At 41.7% G+C, this 19,653-nt stretch overlaps 2 protein-coding genes across 5 annotated transcripts in view; both read right to left on the minus strand.

The window, feature by feature from the left end:
* Positions 1-15,308, minus strand: part of RAD51B (RAD51 paralog B) — a 398,879-nt gene extending 383,571 nt beyond the window's left edge. For both annotated transcript variants that reach the window (XM_036383247.2, XM_036383248.2), the window contains exon 1: positions 15,228-15,308. The gene's annotated coding sequence lies outside the window, so the exon portion shown is untranslated. The remainder of the gene's footprint in view (positions 1-15,227) is intronic.
* TMEM229B (transmembrane protein 229B) overlaps positions 1-19,653 on the minus strand; it is a 32,330-nt gene that overhangs the window by 6,405 nt on the left and 6,272 nt on the right. The window contains exons 1-2 of one of the 3 annotated variants that reach the window (XM_036383252.2): positions 15,228-15,318; positions 5,616-5,663 (exon numbers count right to left, since the gene is read on the minus strand). The exons of 1 other annotated variant lie outside the window; for it this stretch is intronic. The gene's annotated coding sequence lies outside the window, so the exon portion shown is untranslated. Of the gene's footprint in view, positions 1-5,615; positions 5,664-15,227; positions 15,330-19,653 lie in introns of those variants that run through there. One more of the 3 variants, XM_036383251.2, reaches the window with a different exon arrangement.

Here is a 19,653-nt window from a genome sequence, read left to right on the forward strand (position 1 = left end):
TCCAAAATGTAACAAAAAGGACATAAAGGGAAGTGAGACATAAAGGGAATGGAGGATACATTTAGGGGGGCTATCACAAGCCACAGTACATCACTGCACAAGCTGGGGACCGTACAATTTAATGGTTACAAGTCACTTGAGCATTTACAGAACAATTAAAACTGCAGCTTTTCCTAAGCATTGTATTTCCCAGCCACACCAAATTATTTGGTGCTGGTAAGCAATATTGCACAAGAAGGTCTCAAGAGGGACATAAAGGAGAAAAGTGTTGTTTTCTTGGGCAGCAATTCATGATAAAATAATCAAGCTGAAGAGCATGAGATTAGTGGAAGAAGCATTCAAACAGAAGGCCAAGACTGGATTCAGTAAGAAATGCAGATTTGTGAAAAGCCTTAAGTAGATAATTGAATTTGGTGATGCAAAACTTTTAATGCAGTGACAGTAATACTGACCAAAAGGCTCTGAGCATATGGGAGCTATTCAGTCTCCTTAGGAAAACAAATGACATTCATCACTGAGGCACTTACAATGGGATGGGCAACAGCTTCCTGAAAATCAGAAACACAGCTGCCAGCTATGCAATTGCCTCAGCAGAGAGCAAACAATGCATGGAGACTGCTCATGGATGACCACGTTTGCATTGAGGCTGCTCGCACTGTGCCGTTTGGGGGAAAATAGGGAGCTTCTACATTCAAAGTTTTGAAAATGCTTTCCATCAGCAGCAAATTATATTTCAAATAGTTAAAACAGAAATAGTTCCTCTAATAGAAAGTTATTAGGAAGCCTGAGCTAGGCCAGCGCAAAATCTTTCCTTCTTTCTCTAGCAGGACCTTCTTTTCCAGCTTGCTGAGAAAAAAAAAAAAAAGAAGGAAAATCTGTGGAAACTACACATGGACCTCCAAGGAAAACTCAGTCCTTTCCCTGACTGCTCTGCCTGTGCATAACTCTGCTGGCAATGAAGGGGCCAACCAAGAACCCACTTCACCTACAGGAAACAAGCACAGACCTAGCAGGGGAAAGTATATAAAGGACTGGGTTTCTCTATAGAAATCTGGTTGCAGCAACAAGTTCACTGAGGACACAAAGCTGAGAGGAGTGGCCAATATCTCCTAGTGCTGCACAGCCCTTCAGAAGGATGACAGGTTGGAGAGATGAGCAGAGAAGAACTGCCTGAAATTCAAGACAAATGCAGGGTCCTGCACCTGGGGAAGAGTAACTCCATGTAAGGACAAGAGAAAATGGGCAGAAACAGAGGCATGAAGTTCCACCTGAATATGAGGAAGAATTTCTCTACTCCGTGAGTGATCAAGCATTGGACAGATTGATCAGAGAGGTTGTGGAATCTCCCTCACTGGAGATATTCAAGAACTGTCTGGATGCAATGCTGTGCCATGTGCTCTAGGACCCTGCTTGAGCAGGGAGGTTGGACCAGATGACCTGCTACGGTCCCTCCCAACCTGTCCCAACATTCTATGATCAGGGCAGGACTTTGACTTATGGCTACAAGAAAGCATCAAGATTACACTTTAATATTTTATAATTTCAGCTCTGAAATGGATATTAATAATCACCTAGGTTGAGGTAAGATACAGATAAAGCTGATGCACCAGGCCAAGTAAGGAGAAAGGACTTACAGACTGCCCCACTTCACGTGAGACCCCTCAAGAGGAGCACTTCCATATTCACATTCAGCCTTGCAGGTGATGCAGCTTTGGCAGGCAAGAGGGAAGGGATCAGAAGATGGACTGATGGTAGACCAAGGAATAATGGTAGATTTGTCTCACACAAGCACTGCAGGGGAGACCTCAGTGGATGTCATATTCATGCCTGATTAAGTTCTTGAGCACCGCCTGGCTCATTTTTTTTTTCAAAGCTCTCCTTTGCAGTGGCTTCCTGCCCATTTCTCTGCTACCAAGCCAAATTGTGCTTTAAAAAAGGTCTCTTACAGATTGTCTTTATTCCCTTTAATCCAGCCAAATTATTTAGATGCTCTGGTTGAGTGTAATGAGACCCCCTCAAGAAACTCTGAATTAACTCTGAAGTGCTAATAAAAGAAAAACACAAACAAAAACCTCCATGAGACAATTCCCCTAATGAATTCTGAGTCTATGAATTCTGTCAGCTAATTGATCCACTGCAGGTAAACTTGAACTATTGCAGCATGTTTCATACTCATAATGCCTAGTTATTTCTGCAAGTTAAAAAGCTACAGCACAGTATTATTTTACAAATTAATATTTACAAATATTTAGTTCTATAACATGCATGTTTCATATTTCTAAGGAATGCCTTAGGGATCGATAACCCTATGTTATATATGATAATTACTCTTAAATTTGAAAAAGTGCTAAGGAGACACACACAGAGTAGGATACTTTAGTCTCTCCAAATGACAGGACCACAAGTAGTGGGCCAAGCTGAAGTAAAGGGTACTTTCCTCTCCCTGTCCATGAGCTGTACTGCTAATGTCCTCCTTCCTCAGATCCTTACTACCCAAACAGTACTTATGTAAAAATTAATGTTTCTCGTTACTTTTTAATTCCTTTCATTGGCACATCATTGTAGCTAGTCTGTTCTTTCTTCAGATTGGGAGAATCAGATGTACATCTGCTTTTCTGCTTTAGCAAGGATTACAGTAGATACGAGAACATGTTGGTGAAACTTGACGTGCATTTTTGGACAATATCTGTTTAACTGTAATTCTTCTTATTTTGCATTTTCCCTGTGAGTAAACACCTAACAAGCATACCTTTGCAACCATGGACAACATCGAATGAATTTGCTGCAAATCTGGCTTCAACATTTTCACAGAGGTATCACACATTAAGAAGTGAAGATTTACAGAACAGTAGATGTGTGCAGAACACTATGTACTAAATTTGGCCCCAAGACATTAGTTCATCAGTGTTTAAAGATTTATACAGCAAAGTCTTAGTGGTACTTATGTGCTGAAGTCATAACTCTGAGGAGATATTCATTCTTCAGGTAACTGAGAGCCTCAATTAACTGTGGCTCAGAAAATAGGATTTCAACTGTACTGAAGTGTGGAAGAGCTCCAGCAGATCGATTAATCAAGCCCTGCAATGAAGCTAAAAGCATGCCACAGATGTCTCCAAATACAGACTTCTCAGTGCTTTCAAAAAGGATCTGGAGCCTTTGGATTTTGGTCAGTTCTGAGTCATCTGTTTTTGCTGCTTTTTTCCATCAGGATGAACATTGTCTCCCTTCCACACATTGCGGGGTAAGAAAGCACAGTCTATTTCTTATCTGTGTTTTCCCCTCATTTTTGTCTCTAGCTCCTTTCCCATAGAAGGCACATCATTTCCCTGCCACTCCTTGTTTTCTTGTTCCTTAGCCCAGTTCACTTTGTACCTGCTGGCAGCCTCTGATCCCTATCTTTCAAATCTGGTCCAAAGGGAATTGGGATACAGTAAAAAACCATGACGCCAAAAGGAGATTAAATGAATCCAATTACCAGCCTAACCCAAAGGGACGGGGAAGTGCAGTTCTTAGTGGTAATGCCTGTGTGTGGGCTGCCCAGAAGGTAACATTTCACAACAGAAAGGAGAAAGGTAGGGATTTCTTAGGAAGGAGTGTAGAGGGAGGTTGACTTCTCAGAGGACAAAGAGAAAATATGAAGACATTGTTTAAAGAATAGCTTTCTGACTAAGGTGATCTCGTGAATTCCTGTAGAAGTGCAGCAAGTGGAGACTTTCCATGTCCTGCCGCACACATAGCAGGAAATGTTACATTACACGAACACACCTTAGCCCACAGTGACCACTCCAATTTGAGAACAGATTAAGGCAGTAGCTCTTTACTTACAGAGACCAATAGAAATGTTTTCTTTGTACCTGACAGAAGTTAAGACCCCCAAGAGTAATGCAAGTAGCAGACTTGAAAGTTACTATGAAAAATTACTGAATCCAAACTTGACATTTACAAGTATTGAGCCCAAATCTCCCCAGCATCTCCTTCAGGCAAGGTCATGTTCTTCTCCAAGCCTGTTGCTGTAAGGCTCTTGTGCATTACCTGTTACCATTCCCTGTTTGGAAAAGCTGCCCTGAGTTCCCAACATTTGCTGATACTACTTCTCAAAAGTAGTCTCAAAAACACCCAGCAAGAGCCCAGGTGCCCCTGATGTGGCCCCAGTACAAAGCAGAGACTTGGATTCCAGGACTCTCCTGTAGGAGCAGGTAGAGCTTCCCATTAAAACTGAGGAGGGGGGAGCCAGCATTATGGGAAGTCTGTCCTCAAGGAGATGGCATGCTCAGGGACCACAATCGGCTCTGAAAATCTTTATCAGCCATCCTTCAGTTTTGGGTGCTTAGTTGCCGGATTCACAGTTATCTTAACCTGGACAGTCGACTTCTTTCTCTGCAGTGAGAGCAGACCTGAGTTCCTAGAACCCAGTTTTCAAAAAGTGACACAGGTTCACACACCGTGACTTCAGGCCCAGGTCTGAGCACTTCGGAGCTCCTGATGGGCAACTGCCTGACTCGTAAGCTCCTCCAAGCTGGGCCCCTTCACATCAAACCATGCATTCAAGTACAGTGCCAGGGAGATGGGTCATAAGGATGTCTCGTGAATCCTCAGACTAGACCTGATGCCACCTTGGTTCTTTTCCTATGGTTTCTGAGTTTCTTATTGCCTCTCTCCCATATCACAGAACACTAGACTGTTCTCTAGTTTGGACTGGACCATAGATATCCACTTTAAAGAAGGCAAATCAACCTGCTATATCTACATAAATTTGAATTCTATCTACAGCTGTATAGATATATAAAGATATAGAGACGCCTGCATATATTGTCCTATTTTATTTGCTGATTTGTCCTCTTTTCCCCTCTACTTGAAGCGGATGGATCTTTTTCCTTAAAACTGCCTCTTCTGACTGTGTGCACTTTTGTGCTAAGGTGAGCTTTTACAAACAATACACCACTATTGGATACTATTGGATTTATCGTACCTTCAACCTAGCAATCATTTATCACAGCTTCACAGATCCTCTCTGAAAATAGATCCATTTAATATTATGTTTATACTCTTCTTCCACATTTCCTGTTGTGACTGCAGTGTGTCCAAATGACCATGTCCTACTGAACAGTCTCCACAATAAAACCAACAGATTCATTGCTGAATACTGGAAAGAATTTTCAATCTGTATCTATTAGTCAACCTAAGTGTAACACTTTGGGTTCCTTAAGACAGAAAAGTCTGAATGTATGTGCAAAGGGCTGCTTCAGAATATTCTAAATGCCTGAAGTCTAGGAATTTACCTTTCACAGTACAGCAAGCCCAGATCATGAAATAAAGCAATACCATAGCTTCAGACTGCTTTACAGATGTATCAGTTTATGGTTGAGACCCAACTCACACCCCTTTTCTGAGATCCAGTCTACATATTCAGCCTTCTGAAAAATTCTAAACATTTCTTGCAAATAGCAGCTAACATGTATCTGCTTCAGGATTCATGGAATGTAACTGCATTGTGTTACTACCACCAACACTTTAACACCTGAAAAAGGAATTAAGTGTCCACCTTAGAAAAGAAAATCCTTATGAACTGCTAACTCTAATCCTAAACTCAGCAAGGATGTAAAAATACTACTCACCTCTTCACTCAACTGTCAGTCAGCACAGAAGACATTTTCCATTCTCAGCTGCAGAAAGATGGTACAGGTGCAAAAGGTCAAAGCACAATGATAACAGGGGACTTGAATTTGAGTCCACACACACAGCTACTGCAGTAGAAGACAGAGCAATTTTCTTGCTTGTGTATTTGTATTTATTCAGTTTTACATGCTTCAGAAAAGAAAATTTTCCAAAACACACACAGCTCTTTGTACATATTAATTTAATTCCCAGTGACTGACAATACATTCTCATAATTGAAACATAGGCACTAACTGGCCAAGATCCTTGGCCATCCCAGAAGAGAGACAAGATAACAATGTATTCTTTTACTTGCCTCTGGAAGATGCTCTTTCCAGAATAGAAAACTCATGTTGATGCATAATGCAGAAAGTTCATGTTCTCACTATCAGACTTCTCTTTCCTTTACAAAAGCACTGATGTTTCTCTGGACAATCCAGACAGTACCTTTCACTGACCCTGAATTCCCTTTACAAAAGTATTTGTGATGGTCATGCAGGTGACTTAGGAACATGAAGACACAAGTGTGAAGAAGGAGGAGTTGGTGGCCCAGTGTCTCCATCCAGGAGGGGTTGTGATGCACAATCTTTCCCCACTGCAGGCTCCACAAGAAAATGTTCATGGCAGGAAGGATAAACTACCGCAGATCCAGACTATGTTTTCAGTAACTTTGATCTTACTGCTTTGGTCAGATCAGAGACAGAAACATGATACTCAACTTCAAACAGCTTCAAGCCCAAAGATGGCTTGAATATCTGTAATTTACTGGCCCACTTCCATCTCCCTCTCAGTATCAGATGACTCAGAAAAACCTATCACCTCTCCTTAGAAAAGGGAATATTGAGCTGAACAGACTTCACCTGGTTTCCAGAAGAGGCTTATTTTTGAAGTCTCATGGCAGCCTAGTAGCTGAATGCTATGAAACACAGGATACCCTCAGCTGAAACACTTAAAGAGCCATTTACACCAGATGGGAGCATGTAAAAGGAAATGGTAAGACCACAACTTCCCAGCCATGAGGTTCAGTTCATTCTTAACACCTCCTATACTTAGTTTCTCTTTTTGCCAAGTACTGAGCTTCCATTAATTTCTGTCAGCTTGTCGGAGGACATTTATTGCGCTCTGCACCTGGTTGGAAAGACTCATTTTCCCCATAGGGCATGTCAAGTACAACCAGAAAAGAAAACAACTATGGCTGTGTCATTCTCTGCAGCATGGAGGCAAACCTGCCATCCTGGAGTCTCATCCACAGTAGAGGCTTTTCAATGGATGGATAATTTAACTGGCTTCCTTCCACTGAACTATAACCTAAGGCTTTACCTAGCTAACATGTAATTGTGCTTTTGCATTTAGACAGGGGAGACAAGAATAAGAGAATCTCAGAATAGTTTGGGTTGGGAGGGACCCCAAAGATCAATCCAGTTCCAACCAGCCTGCCATGGGCAGGGACACCTTCCTCTGGACTAGGTTGCTCAGGGCCCCATCCAACCTGGCCTTGAATGCTTCGAGGGATGGAGCATCCACAAATTCTCTGGGAAACCGGTTCCAGTGCCTCACCAGCCCTCACAGTAAAAAAGTTCTTCCTAATATCCAGTCTTAACTTACTCTCTTTCAATTTAAAGCCATCACTCCTTGGCCTATCACTAAATGCCCTTGTAAAAGTTCCCTGTCCCACTCTCTTGTAGCCCTCTTTAGTACTACAAGGTGCTGTAAGGTTTCCCTCTCAGAAACTTCTGTTGCCCGGGCTGAACACCCCGGCTGTCTTAGTCTGTCTGCACAGGATAGGTGCTTCAGCCCTCTAATCAACTTGGTGGTCTTCCCTGGACTCATTCCAACAGGTTGATGTCCTTCCTGTGCTGGGACCCCAGAGCTGGATACAGCACTCCAAGCAGAGTCTTAGGAGGGCAGAGGGTCCCAGCACAGACCCCTGAGGAACACCATTTGTTCCTTGACGTCCATTGGGACTCTGAGCTATTTGACCACTACCCTTTGGATGCAACAGTCCAAACAATTCCTTATCCACTGAACAAATCCATGTCTTGCCAATTTAGAGATAAAGATGTTGTGGGGAGACCATGTCAAAGGCTTTACAGAAGTCCAAACAAATTACACTTGCACCCTTCCACTGATGGAGTCACTCCATCACAGAAAGCCACTGGGTTGATCAGCCAGAACTTGCCCTTGGTGAAGCTGAGCTGGCTGTCCTGATTCACACAAGCATGTCCTTCCCCATTAATGACTGGCCACAGAATTCCCAAACTGGCAGAGCTTTCCCAGGGTCACACTATTTTCTGCCCAGATCTTCATTTGTGGTGCCCTTAATACCCAACTTATGTTTTCAGCTTTCATTCTACCATCTCAAGAAAAGTTTAAAGATAACAACCAAACAACTGGTTGTTATTTTAGGAGGCACTGCTATTTAGCAGTTGTTATTTAAGCAGTGAGGAACTGATACCTCCTTTGAGCAGACACTGAGCTCTCACTGACCAAAATGCACTTCTGACAGTAACTTGTTTGTTCACCTCCAGTAATCTGCATTACACCATTACTGCACCAGGATACCATTCTAACAAATTAATTATTTGCATGATATGGTTTTACAAAATTTTGGATTTTGTATAAACATTTCATACACACATGCATACAGAGGTGCAAATTAATGAATTAATTTCAGGCACTTAACAAAGGTACCTTACAAGCTTTGTTTCCCTACAGGTTCCCATTTGTAGTTAGTAGAGCCTGTGAAGGCAGCTAGAGATGGGCACATTCTGAAGACAAAAGTGGAGTTTGATCGTTGCTGATGCTATCTTTCCTACATCTTTCCAGCACCTACTAAGAGGTGCTTAAAGCATATACAACACTGATTTATTCACCTCTGTGAAATACTTTAGGTTATATAGGGTAATTTCAGGTCTTATCAAACAAGATTTTTTTCTTTATCTTGCTTTCCATTCTGGGCAACAATAGGCACGTCATGCCTCTGGGCAAAATGCCAGTTTAACAAAGATGCCATTTCTCATCTGTGTGTTGGGAACTGACTTGTATTAAGACTAGAAAAGAATTCCTCAGTTTTAAGTAAAATGGTTTGATACTGCTCACACTGGCTACCAAAAATAACCCTCTTCAAAAGTCCCAAATCTTAAATTCTTTTTAAACCATCTTTAAAATCTGGAGCATCAGGTGGCCCATAGCAAATAGAAGCAGAGAGGCACCATATGTTTTCTTGTCCATGTTTATGTAAGATGCTTAGGAGTTGTCATTTTCATGCCTGTATTTTGCATCCACTATTGGCAGTCCTGGAGACACAGTGGTCAGCTATCCATTCTTTTTTATCCATTCCTGCAGCATATCAGGACTTCTATGACAATCACTAGATATTAAGCAATACACTCTTGGTAGAAGGAGAAAGAATGTAAGTTTTTGTCTCCTGCTAAAACAACATAAATATCATTCCATAATATAACTAGTCTTGATACATGCAACAACAAACCCATCACATTACACATAGACCAAACAGCACTATCTGCACAACAGTTCATAGCAATGTCAAGGTGTTCGAAGTATTAACATTTTCAAGTGTGCTTGCTTTGCATAGGCTCGTACAAACTTAGAAGCCAGATTACACTGCAGCTAAGCAACTTGCTTCACTTATCTTCACTGTCTCTGACAGTTCCCACATCTGTAAAGATATGCAAACTTAAATATTATATATGCAAAGTGAACTTTTAAATAAATGTGCATCAGCCAAGGCAGTGCTGCATGCATGGCACACAGTGTATGTCTGTGCCGAAAAAGAAATGGAGGGTGACTTTTCACATCCCATGCTGATAGTACGTTTCTTGGGTATTTCCTATATCTAAGTCATTCTTCTGAATCACCTGCATTTAGATACTCTGCAGCACAGTACAAGATGCAAAGTTTTGCACTGCACTCACAACATTGACAGATCTTCCTTCCTTCTCCTGCTGAGTTTACAATGACCAGTATATAAAGGAATAAGGAGCATCTTCTTATGCATGGAAGCAGCCCCCATTTAGCAGCCTTCTCTCACATTTTCCCTAGTACAGCCACAGCACGTAAAAAGTTCCAGAAGTCTGGCTAAGAGCAGACCGGACATCAGAAGATGCTGACAAAAAGTGAAGCTCTTCTACAGAGCTGCATAAAGGCTCAGCAGTCAAAAAGCAGGGAATCTTAGAGATCTGCTCCAACTTTCATCCTGGGAGTACTAAAATTAAAATATCCACTAGACTACAGTAGCTCTCCCAAAGCAATTCTAAAAGGCATTGAGACCGATAGATAATACAAAGAATAAAAATTTTCAGTTCCCCCAAAGTTGCTAGATGGAACTTAAAGACTAACTAGCAAGAAAAGATGAAAGAATGTAAAAGTATGCATACAGGATGATAAATGTAGCTGGAACCAGTGGATAAATAAAAATTAGGAATATACATGGGGTTTTGGCAAGTTATGTAACAAGAAGGAACATGCATGCCGAAAGAAAAGTTCAAGGAATGGTCATATTGGGGCACTCAGTAACTACAACCAGAGATCCCTTTAGATGACCCTCCAGGATCATAAAAGATCTTCCAGTTGGAGGCAGAGGAATGCAAATTAGTTCTAGGGTAAGTGATGTTTATGTATTAGTTAGGAAGTAATTGTAATGAATGTATAATCATGACAGAATAAATATCCTGCGGTAAAGTTTCATGACACACATTCAATTAGGGGAGATATCCTCCTAAAGTGTCCAGCACTGTAGTAAAGAATGCCTGCTTTCTAATATTTCAAATTGTGTTAGAAAGTTTACTTTCTGTCGGATTTTGGTATCACTGCAACAAGGAAGTGAAGCAAGTAGAAGACAGGACTCAGATGGAGAAGCAAAAGGACTTTCCTAAGACAGTGCCAAGGTGGCTACATAAATGGGGTTGTTGAGCAGCTGTGCTGCCTCATGAAGAAATATGCAAACTGATGCAAGTCTTGTAATGAACTATGCTGGCCCTGAGAGGCACAAGGGGCAAATAGTGCAGTGAACTAACACAGAACTGATGAAACCTCTGCTTTATTACTAGGTTTGCCATGATCTGCAATGTGACCTTGGACATGTCACTCCACCTCTCAGTGCTTCTGACTGCCATCTGGCTGATTAGGCTAAACTGTTTGGTGTAAAGGCTGCATCTAATTATAGATTGGGCTGTCAGGTAGCACAAATAGTTACCTATACTGACAAAAGTCATCAGAAAAACTGAAATACAAAGAGCAAACTGCATCCAGTCACTTGCAGAAGTACCAAATTAAGGTGCAGTCAAAAAAGCTGCACAACTAGGCTTCTCTTAGCACCAGTCTCATTTGCTCAGTCATCTGTGTCACATGGATTCCCAAGTTTACCAAAATATTTCTTTCAGGTACCCTGAAGGTGCATCTTTAAGTCAGATACAAGCATTTGTATTTAACAGCATATTCAATAAGCTTCTTTGTACAGGACTTCAGAGTGAGTAATTAAAGGAAACATTTCTGCAGTAGAGTTTCTCATTAGCAACCTAATTAGCCTTCTGAAAATAATTAACATTCCTTTCTATAAAGGGAAGAGACGACCCATTACATCCCTTAGACAAGCAAAACAAATGCTGAAGGTAAGGAAGATTTGTTCAGGGAGACAGCAAGAAAGCATTCAGCAGCAGTACAAGTAAAAAAGAAAAAGATGAGGCACAAATGCCTGTGAACCACGAAGACTGGACAATGCAAGTGTGTGTGCAACACTAGTATGTGTATAACTGCCTGATGTGTGCATGCAACATTCACATCGAGCATTTTCCTTCCCCTGCCTCTAGGACCTACTGGTAATCTCATCACTGAGATGCTGAAAAATTCCACCTCCAACATGTTTTGAAAGCCAGAATTAATCATCCATTCACAGTCAGAAACAGCTCTCTCCACAGGCAAAAATTCCCCAAGGATCATGTATTTTGACTATTAAAACACTCCCAAAATGCCCATTAAAATAAAGCATGATGTAATGTCATATACAGGGACAAGTGAATTGATGTCTATAAAGTTCACCTGTCAGGTTTCACAGGGTGATGTTTGACCAGTTATCATGCCCCAAAAGAGTTACACACACATTTCCTGACCAGTACATGTTTGATATCAGTGTGGCTGGAGAGTCACAGGCACCAGTGTTGTGGGATGTGTGCGTATATACCTATGACAGAAAGCAAAGGACAGAGGTCAGTATATCCCTGCCTGGCGCAGCAAGAACTGTGGTATCAATATAGTTGAATGCAGAACAACAGATAAAGAAGAAATGAGCTGAGCTTCTAAACATCCACATATTCAGGTAACACAGCAAATGAAAAATTCATGAAAATGTAGCTGCATTTTCAGCCAGTTCCATGTTGGATACATACTTACATTTCCCTGGCAGGAAAGCTGAACACTCATAGCTTTCAAGTGTGATTGCAGTGAGGGCAAAGCTCAGCTGCACAAAAGCTTCCATAGCTACATCACTATGGAAACCACAAATCCATTGCAAGCTCTGTTTGTCTACTTCTTTCACTGATGAAAAACAAACAAAGAAAAGGTATGCTTCCAGTTTGTTGCCTTTTTACTTTGGTCAAGACCATAGGACGGCAAACACATTTTACCTTCTACAGAAGCAACCCTTTCTTCCTTGACAGCTCTCTTTGTGAAACCGACTCAGTCTCTCAACCCAGCAGGGCAGTCATTCCCCTCAGCATGCTTCCACCACTTTTTTTAGTGAGGACTCTTCAAATGCGGTCTGGGATTTTATCTTAGCCTCCCGAGTTTCCCTCAGCATCTGGACTAGAACAACTCCAAAGGTGACTCACTCTAGGGCATATCCAGCTGGCTGACATAACGAGAAGCTGAAAACTGCTCTGAACACAAGCTATGGTGTCTTGTTTTGACAGAAGTAATATTTCCTTCCTTTCCAAGAAACTCTTTGGGAACATTTGAAGTGCTCTCAAAATGCAGTAGGGCACATTACAAGATAGCTGTAAATGCAAAGGTTGAACTTCTGTTTTAAGAAGATCATAATTTCTACAGCTGTTGCTAGTTACAGGTAGCTTTTCCCACACTAAAAATCAGAATACATCTCATCAAAAGCCTAATAGTTAAGAGCAACTCTGAGAGATGCAGAAGAAAAATGGGGGAAAATGCTAAAGAATCTGTAATATGGCATGGACAGTGCAGCCTGGGCATACAAAATGGCTAGAAAGAATCTTCATGCCAACCAGTGGGAAGGAAAAGCAAAAAAATAGTTAAAACCCCTCTTCAACTAAGTATGTGCATTCTGTGCTGAAGAACAGCCTCTGAACAAACCTTCAGCAACACCTTCTCTCACAGTGGGCACCTCTTACCTGAGCCCACAGCAGCTCATGGAAGAGATAGAGGAGAATTGAGCCTCTGCAGCTCTGTAAATCTTTGAATGCCTCTCAAATTCAACTGCCAGCTGACAACCATTACATAGACAAATGCCTACTAGTAAATTAGTTGAGAAAAACTATGTGTTACAGATGTTCCCAAACAGCCATTTAAATACACTCATCTTCACTAGAGCACTCTGCATGAACAGAGAAATCCTGCCTGTGCTCAAGGAACTTTTAACAGAGAATACTTAGGCTTCTCAGCAAGACGGAGCTAGGAACAAACGGACATAGTCTAAATTTTCTTACAAAAACCAAAGCAATGCTACACAAAAGATGTGGCTCTCTCACCTCCCTTTTGCAAAAGGGGACAGAGCAGCCAAGGCTTCCATCTTGCTCCTAACTCATTGCCCTCACCTCAGAGACAATTCCAAGCTGGCATTACCAGATGTGTTCCAAGTCCATTGGTGTTACAAGTATTCCTACCAACAGCCCATGGAATGATAAGAGGTTACTTTTGTGCCCTCAAGGATGTGACAACAATGCCCACGCCAGCTTAATGAAGGACAAGCTCAAGAGTGGTGATGACAGTACGCAGGGTCTTGTCCCCATGGCTTTGAAAGCAGATCTGTCTGCATCTCCAACAGACAGCATCCTGAACAGCCTGAGTAGATGGAACCTACAGGAGGCATTGGAGGAATGAATAATTCATAGTCTTGTTCTGCTGCCAATGCATCTATGCTTTCTTGTGCCCATGCGGTGCTCGGTTTTTGTTTTAACAGTAATAGGAGACTTCTGCACTACATTTGATGGTTCTTGAGGCCAGCAAGAAGTAGCATTTGCTCTACTCACAGCAATAGTACCACACACCAGAGCACTTGCCCGACACAGCTTTCTTCAGAAATACTCATGGCTGCATCACTGACATAACAGCTGGACTCATACAAAGCTCATTCCATCACCAGCTGCCTTCTCAGGAAGCTGCTGACACTTGCTTTGTTATAACATTGTAGCACTGGTCTGGACTTTGCCACTCAAAAGATGACACTTGGTGACCAACTGAAGCCCTGTAGTCAGCTACACAATGGGTAGCACAATCACAGCTGGAGCTCTAGGCAGGAGCTGACCCTGCTTATCCACACTGTTAGCACTGCCACAATTAAGTCTTCTGCTTTCCTTCAGCAGCTGACTGGGTCTGTTTCCCAGTCTCAGAGAGGATCAGGGGTCTATCAACAAGAATACCCAGAAGAGTGGGACAACAGAAAAGCCCAACACAGGATCTCCTGGGCACTACAACTAGGAGAGGGTAATGAGACACCTGAGACAGGACAGACTGAGGGATGACCATGCTACATGTATCTGAAGTTTATACATGCAGCATGCAGATATTCAAAGTGAGTTCCCAGCTAGAAATAAAGTACTGTGAACAACCTACCCAGGAAAGCTGATCCACAATACGCAAAACAATATTGTAGCCTGAACTATGCCACATACTGCTAACACAAAGAGCCTGTCAAAAATGCTGCAGGGTCTGGAAATTGTTCTGGTCCCACAATGTCCACCCCACTAACCAGAATCAATATTAAGTTTTGCTCTGGGATATAAATCATCCTTCCAAATTGATAGCATTTTACATGTACTACGTCGAAGTGTAACTGATTGCCACAGCATACAGGAGAGTGGCAAGATGAGGCTAAGAAGATTAGTAGAGTAACACACTGGTGAATCAGGTGCAGAGACTGCAGTGCTTGTTAGGGCCAGGAATAGACTCCTCATCATCCAACTCACACCTGTGCTTTCACAGGAGAGAGCAACCCTCTGTTCTTTACCTACTGCTCTGGTTTAGCTCAGAGAAACTGCTCCACTGTCCTGATTGTTTTAACTGCCTAAGGCTATCAGAGTGTGAGGTTTTAAAGAGACAATAATACTGAAAAGTTTGGCTGTATAAATTACAAGCAATCAGAATGATGTGACTCACAGCAGACAGAAATCAAAGGTGATGTGTGCAAATGGCAATCTTACACCTCCAGAAAACAACTTGGGGTTTAAACCAATAGAAATAACTTTGCACTCTACATATTTAAATTTCAAAGGTCCCATCTACAATGCAGTCAGCTCTGTACTCAGACAACTGCTCTGTTTTTCTGGTCTACAAGTGCAGTCCCGCCACTTTTAGCCTCCAGACCTTACCTTTTCCAGGGAGGGATCCTGGAGCTCTCCCACTCTTTGGCTAGCTCCTAATTCACAACATCCGCAGGTAGACTAGGCTGCTTCCAGCAAGTCCAAGGGGTTTCAGATGCCAGTGGTTTTCAGCCCAGGTGTGTGTGACCAACAGTTAACACAGCAACCAGACAGCCTTCCTAAACCAAAGAAGGACATTTTAATCTTAATGCAGCACAGTGCAAGAGAGGTTTTAAACACAGAACGAGCCATGTGTATGGATAGCTTAGCTCCAGTACATTGGGCCCTGGAAGACCTGACTTCTTCAGAGCCCCCACACAGCACCTGCTCCTTCCCCAGGGTAGCACCCTGACAGCTGCCTCTCCTTGGGTGAGGCTGAGCCTTTCTGCTCTCCACTGTCCTTCTGGATCTCAGCCACAGCAAACACACAGAGCAACTGCATTAGAGTCAGTGACCAAAGGTTCACTGCTACCGTTTCAGCCAAGGTCTCAGTTAACCCTTGGAGGGCCTGCCAGAAATTGCTTTACTTCTATTTTCCCCATCAATGTCTCAATTTTTGAAGCAAGCTTCACTGCTGACACCTTTCCACCCCCATCCTAGCTCTCCTAATATTGCCTCCTTATCTTCCCAGATCTCCTCTCATCCTCACTTCTCCAATCATCACACTTTTCTTCTCCCTTCCCCATTCAGGACAGAGTTGCACTTCATGTAAACAGGCCCTTCCCAGTGCCACCCACCCAGCACCCTAACCTGTTCCTAACCTGTTGCCAGAGGGGCACTGGCACTGGCCTCTCTGCTCCAGTGATCTGACTGCCTTTCACCTCCATGTTGGGCTCAAGCAGCACAGCTGCATGGTCCAAGCCAGTGGAACCCATGAGCTGGGGCTCTCCTCTTCAAATGCTGACATTTGGGATGCCACATTCCTGATTTTCACAGAAGTCATGCCTCGAGGTGACAGCTTCAACACACAAGTATCCAACACCTTATTTACATCAGCCTCACAGATCTTACAATCCAAGGGTTTGTCTATACATAGCATTTTTCTGGATTAATTGCATATGAAGAAGTTAAAGCAAGGACATTTATGTGTCAAACTGTATAACAAATGAGTTCTTCATATTATCCTAATGAAGCTCAGCATTTCTGTGCACCAAAATCCAAGAGGAATTCGAGAGACATGTTTTCCTTAATAAACAAAACAAACATACGCTGTTTTTATTTAGATGACACAACTGCAAAACCACTCCAATTAAAAATGCAGATTAAATAACTAATCCTCCCCCCAAAAAATCTTCCCAATGAGATTAATGTAGCAATGAATAGCATAAACCCACTAATTAAATCAATGTAATATGGGTATTATTGAGACACATCCAGAACCTTCTGCCTATGCCCTGAAGCTTGCATCTACTTTGGAGTCTCTCTTATAATGAGAAATAGTTGCTATTTTACCAGCTACATATTTATATATCAGACTGGGAAATAACTTTTTTGTTGTCTAGCTCTGGTATAAATTGTTGCTGCATCAATGTTCCTAAAAATTATTTGCACAGAATCCATTTTCCTTATATGAATTTTGCCACTGTTGGATATTTGCCACATATTTCTACTGAACTATTTATTAGACATATACAAACAAAATTTCAAAAGGCATTTCACTAGAATCACAAAAACACTGAGAATGCTTTTTACATAGTCAGATGCACTTGTCTATAATTTTAAATATAAAAGACTGAGGAACAAAATCATACAAAATAAGCAACTGCAACACACTTCCAACTCCTTAAATGCAGAAACATGAATACTACAAAAGGCTTCAAGTCAACCTAACTTTAGAACAACACAGTCCTTCTCAGTCCATCCCTTTCCCTGGCACCAGCACTCAGGCCACCCATGGGGCTTCACCTGGAGCCAGACCAAGGAACTTATCAGCCCTCTGAATCCTACTCCATGCTACCTAAAGCTTGCTAAGTTTTCAGCTGTATCATTATCTCACAGATTTGGCTCACAGCACCCAGCCTAGCAGGAAGAAGCTCCCTTTTCACAAAATACTGCATGACTTTGAACTCAGTGTGCTGGAGAAACCATACCTCTGGTTACAAATGTATCTACACTTGAAAAAAAACACTCATTGAAAAAAACCTCCATTAGTAAAGACTATGTCATAAAACACGTGAGCAGAGCAGTAGAGCTGAAGATTTGATCTTAAGGCTCACATGATTAATACAAAGCTTAAACTGTTCAGAAAAGGTGATTTGTTTTTTGTTTGGTATATAAATTGACTTTCTGTGTCAAAATACTAATGATTCAAAATGTGTAGTGTTTGTAGTAAGGGAAAATCAAACAAAAAACCAGACAGAATAGTGTGAACAGGCACTTGCATATACAAAAATAGTTAAAAACTAAAATCGTAGACTTCCCAAAACAGCACTTCCTGCTCTGGCTGCTCCTCTGACACAAACATTCCTGGTGTCAGCAGGTTGGAGACTATACATGAGCATAATCTAGCAGAACTGCTCATCAAGTGAGAATACAAAGAAAAGCAAACAAAAAAGAAAGCAAATTCCTGACTGGAAAGTGATTAGTTGAGCGTTCCTTCAACTGTCTCTTTTAGTATTTACATCCCTTCGTTATTTCTACAATTCTCTACAAAGAGAGCTAAGGCCCATGCAACTAACCGGTGAAAAGTTGTGCAACAGAAAAATCAAGTCACAACATTGCTCCGTGACTTATCTGGGATTCTCCTGAGAAGAAAGTGCCAAATTTGGAAACAGAAAGTGAGTCTGTGTCTTCTCAGAAACTCCCCCTGTTTTGGCAGGACTTACACAGAGGATGATGCAGATTTCCCTTTTAACTGAAGTCCCACCATGTCTCTTGATGAGGACTTCTGAACCTCTTCCTACACTGGACTGAAATACTGCAGAGGGACATGTAGGACACCGTCCCTCATCTCCTGAAATGCAAATGCCTTTTGCTCCTTCTGGAACAACAGAAATGTAATTGGAAAACCTACTCCGTAAAGCAACAACTTGCACTTACCCAAGGAAAACAAGTGATTTCAAGGTAATGAGCATCCTTTCCCAGATATATCTAGGTGGGTGCCCTATCTCTACTGAAAACTTCTGTCAAAGCCCTGAGAAGCACATTAGACCTCTGGAGTTTCAGATTTCTTCTAAAAGCCATGCCACCACCCAACAGCTGAAGAGGCTTGGCCAGATGCCTGCATCCCCACACAACTACAGTCTCTGCAAATGCTTCTGTGGCTATTTATTGCCAAAACCAAAAATGCATTTAAATAACTTCCAAAAGTCTTTATTTTTTGCTGTTGTTATCTTGCAATATCTTTGAAAAATAAATTAAACTCAGGTTTCGAACAAACACACAACTAAATTCCCTCATGTTGTCTTCCATTATTAGACTATCACTTTTTCCTCTGTGTACACTCATCCCTTCTTATGTTCCTTCCATTCTGCTTCCGCTAAGGCAATAGAAATGAACCAGCTGGATTTACATTAATATTTTCATGAATTACCCTGGCTCTCAATATTTTTGAGCCAAGGGGCCACCATGAGTGTTTTGATACTTATCACAGCTTGCCATGCATTTCTGTCATCTACCTTTTAACATAAATCTCTCACTCATTTTCTGAATTTTCACGGTCCCCAAGGATGAGCTCTGACCTACTTGTTATAAGCCGTTGAACCATCAAACACTCACAGACCCACTGCAGGGAATGGTTATTTACTCATATATGCTCACATATCATTCATTATCTTTGAGAGCTCATCTAACTTCCTTGTTGATTTTGTTGATTTCAGGTTTGGTGAACGCTTTTCTCTAAAACTGGGGTCAAATCTGACCTCACAATGTGGCAGATTAAGCAGCTGAGGAGTTAAAAAGGAGCAACTCTTACAAAACTCCACCTACACTTTCTTTATGAAGAAGTACAGCACCCATGTTATATCATGAAAGCACACTCACTGGCGTTTTGGTAATTGAAGGCAGGGTACTGTTGCCTGGCAACTTATCTGATTACCATTTTTTCAAGTATCACATGCACACTTCGATATGTTGCATAATAATGTCTCACTTTTATGCAGCCTAACCCAATGGGAAAAAAAAAGAGGGGGATGGGGGCAGGAAAGCTACAAAAATTCATGTCTTTCTTTTCTGGAAAAAAAGTACAAGGTAGTAGCTCAAAAGCAGGTTGAAACATTAGTATTCCTGAATTTTATTCCTGCTTTTCCTGGCTTGCTGAATGTGCTTATACAAGCATTTTACTTTATCTACTTGTCTGCAAAATGACACTAATAATACCAGCCTCACAGAGACACACTGAAAATTCATTAAGAACTGAGAGATTCTCAAATGAAAGATGCAGTGGAAGTGCTGGTGTTTGCACTTACAGCTTTTTAGTACTCCAAACGTTGCTAAG

The sequence above is a fragment of the Molothrus ater genome, chromosome 6, assembly GCF_012460135.2.
Source record: "Molothrus ater isolate BHLD 08-10-18 breed brown headed cowbird chromosome 6, BPBGC_Mater_1.1, whole genome shotgun sequence".
In the NCBI taxonomy this organism is placed as follows: domain Eukaryota; kingdom Metazoa; phylum Chordata; class Aves; order Passeriformes; family Icteridae; genus Molothrus; species Molothrus ater.